This window comes from Coenobita brevimanus, chromosome 43 (assembly GCF_032717465.1).
Source record: "Coenobita brevimanus isolate Jiangsu-jjx chromosome 43, ASM3271746v2, whole genome shotgun sequence".
Taxonomy (NCBI): domain Eukaryota; kingdom Metazoa; phylum Arthropoda; class Malacostraca; order Decapoda; family Coenobitidae; genus Coenobita; species Coenobita brevimanus.
Genome location: NC_136996.1, coordinates 12,755,505 through 12,758,404, shown reverse-complemented (window position 1 = coordinate 12,758,404; position 2,900 = coordinate 12,755,505). Strand labels below are relative to the sequence as shown.

The 2,900-nt window shown below is 45.9% G+C and overlaps 1 pseudogene; it reads left to right on the top strand.

Annotated features, from left to right (window-relative positions):
• Nucleotides 1–234: 234 nt before the first annotated feature.
• On the top strand, nucleotides 235–358 carry LOC145397940 (5S ribosomal RNA; annotated as a pseudogene).
• Nucleotides 359–2,900: the final 2,542 nt, after the last annotated feature.

The window sequence follows — 2,900 nt, the reverse complement described above, 5'->3', positions numbered from 1 at the left end:
TCTGGTGCCAAGGACGTTCGGAGCTTGGCAATAACACATCACAGCTGTGCCGCTGTTGGTATTAAACATATTAAGTCATCTGTTATGTTAGTAAGTTACCACATTATCATAATCATATCAAAATTTTCCTTATTTATTTCCTTCATTAAATTAATTAAAATCAGAGGGATCAAATACAGAAGTATGATAACGAAATGTCACTGGCTTCGCCTACTCAATAGTGTAATTATTTATACCAACGACCATACCACGTTCAGTACACCGCTTCCCGTCCGATCAGTGAAGTTAAGCAACGTTGGGTCTGGTTAGTACTGTACTTGGATGGGTGACCGCCTGGGAACACCAGATGCTGTTGGCATCCCTACATGTCAAGTGGGGTTGGTGGAGGATTAGTGCCCCTCCCTGTAAAACAATTAACTCTAAGCCCTTGGCCACCCTATCTGGGATACATGGCATCTGCCAATGAATGAATGAATGAATGAACAATGCCGTATAAGAATTTTGATTCTATACTCGTGACATTAAAATCTTATAGAGGGAAAAGGGTTGTGCTGTGTGTGTGTGTGTGTGTGTGTGTGTGTGTGTGTGTGTGTGTCTTTGCACGCTAATCCTCCTCCTCTCAAATTCATCTCCCGATCCTCTGTTACTTTTGTTCTATATTTCTTATCGTCTTTCCTTTTCCATTCGTTTTCGTTTTCGTTTTTAAAGGCTCCAACATGCTTGCATGTGTCGGCCTTGGTCACCTAATGGCGGCTCTCCATGCTGCACGATCCATTGCAGCCTCCCTGTTCAGTCCCTTAACCCTAAGGCCACACTTAATGACCTCGTCCCATGTCTTTCTCGGTCTACCCCTCATAACCCCACCCCCAATATTAACACTTCTCACCTTCCTCACCCAACTATCATCCCCCATCCTCTCCACATGTCCAAACCACCTCAATCTACCTCTCCTCATCACAACACCAATACACTCCAGTCCCATCCTACCTCTCAACTCTTCCATTGTAAACCCAGCCCCTCCAGGCCTTGGACGCAGGGACGCACTGCACATCCACCTAATCATTGTCATTTCTGTACGTCTGAGCCGGCGAATGTCTTCCTCCTTCACTGCCCAGGTCTCACTGCCATACAGCATTACACTCCTAACACACGCTGCATACAAAGACCCCTTAGCACGTAGGGAGAGCCCCCTCAATGTCAGGAGAGGCAAGAGCTCCCTGAACTTCTTCCAACCACTTCTCACCCTAGCCACAGAGCTAGCTCCAGCCCCACCTCCAGCACACAACATGTCTCCTAAATAACAAAACTCTTCCACACACTCAAGAGATTCACCAGCAAGTTCAATTCTTTCACGTCTGACGATCTCCACCTGCTCACCCCGGCACGCCGTACACATAAAATCAGCATTATCTCGCAGTCTACCTCTGATACCACTACATCTCTTATGCACCCATTTATCACACACACCGCACAAGATGGAATTACTTCCCACGCCCTTGTGGCAAACTGCACATGGCCACTCTCCCTCGTCTTTGACAGTACCGCCACCAACCCTAGATATCATCACTTTTGTTTTATCTGCATTTACCCTTAAACCCTTTTGCCCCATACCATCTCTCCACTTCCTAAACCTTTCCTCCGCCTCCCTTTCATTCTCTGCAGTCAACACCAAATCATCAGCATACAACAACTCCCACGGGAGTCCGTTTCTAAAGTCACGTGAAAGGGCTTCAAGTACCATGATAAACAACATGGGACTCAAGACTGACCCCTGATGCACACCAACATTCACGGAAAACTCATCACTCAAATCTCCATTCACTCTCACCTGGGTGTGAGCACCCACATACATGGCCATAACCACCCTAACCAGCCACTCCTCCAAGCCAAGCTTTCTCATTGCCCACTTCACCACCTCTCTAGGGACTCTGTCAAAGGCCTTTTCCAAATCAACAAAAACAAAATAAAGATCCCTTCTCCTACCAATATATTTTTCCTGAAGCTGTCGAACAATGAATATGGCATCAGTGGTCCCCCTACCTGGCATAAACCCAAACTGCATCTCATCAATATTCACTCTTTCTCTAATCATACCTTCTAAAACTCTCTCCATTACCTTCATTATCTGATCTAAAAGCTTTATACCTCTATAATTCCCTCCTTCCAGGGCATCACCCTTCCCTTTATACACATTTACAATTACACTCTTCAGCCAATCATCTGGGACAACACACTCATAAATAATCCTATTTATCAGGTCAGTGACTAAACTCACCCCTATATCGCCTGAGGCCTTCAACATTTCGGCAGTCAACCCAGACACACCTGCTGCCTTCCCCACCCTCATCCTGCCTATTGCCTCACTCACAGTAGCAGTATCAATCAAAGGCCAAGGGCCAGACACTGGATCTGCTGGCTCCAAACCTTCCCTGTCCCAGTCAAACTCCTCATTCAACAACCGGTTATAATGCTCTCTCCATGCATCTTTAATATCCTCACTGTTCACCACTACCCTTCCTTCATCATTCTTGACACACAGCTCACCTATGATATCCCGATTATCCCTCTTCACCTGACCTGCCACCCTAAATATATTTTTCCTTTCCCCATGATTTAGGTTATCAAGTAATTGTCTCTGTGACTCAGACTTTGCCCTGTATACCTCTCTTCTAGCCCTACGCTTGGCAGCCAAATATTCCTCTTTGCTACCACCCTTCTTCCATTCCCGGAAAAGCCTTCTTTTCTCCTTAATTGCAGCTTCTACACCCTCATCCCACCATGAAGTTACTTTATGTCTTGGTGGTCCTCTTGTCCAGCGGCATGTTACATCAGTAACTCTCAAGAAATTGTTCTTGAGGGCTCTGTACTGTTCATTAACGCCTCTGTCTACAGCTCCCTGT